Here is a 536-nt window from a genome sequence, read left to right on the forward strand (position 1 = left end):
CAGAGTTTGGGGTCTGAGATGGGAAGGGGGACTTCATTGATGGATGGGGTTGGGGGGAGGGGGGTAAATAGGTACCAGAAAAATGGAAGACTTCGAGGTTTGGGGGGTGTCGACCCCCGCTACTGTCTCTCCCTCCCCCGACGGGGCCTCGAGGGGGCAGAGGCGGGCGCAGGTCTCCATCCTGCGCGGTGTGCAGGGCTGGGGGCGCCCAGGGGTGGAAAGGAAGGAGACCGAGTTAGAGGAGGAAGAGGAAAGATAAGCGAAGGGCAGCAGAGAAAGCGGGAACACTAGTTAGACGGCGCCCACAGAGAGGCAGGGGGCCCCCAGGAGGCCGCGAGGAAGGGGGCCTCCCCGGGTAGCAGAGAAATGTGGGGGAGACAGGAGGAACCCGACCCACAGCCTCCAGACCCCGTTCACCCCGCGTGTGGGCGGAGCAAAGAGTCCCCTCCCTGCACACCAGGACCCCCAAGATCGGGGAGCGGGCGGGGGGTGGTGAGACGGGGCAAGAAAACAGACAATGAGGGGCAGCAGGAAGA

Source organism: Myotis davidii, unplaced genomic scaffold (assembly GCF_000327345.1).
Source record: "Myotis davidii unplaced genomic scaffold, ASM32734v1 scaffold620, whole genome shotgun sequence".
In the NCBI taxonomy this organism is placed as follows: Eukaryota; Metazoa; Chordata; class Mammalia; order Chiroptera; family Vespertilionidae; genus Myotis; species Myotis davidii.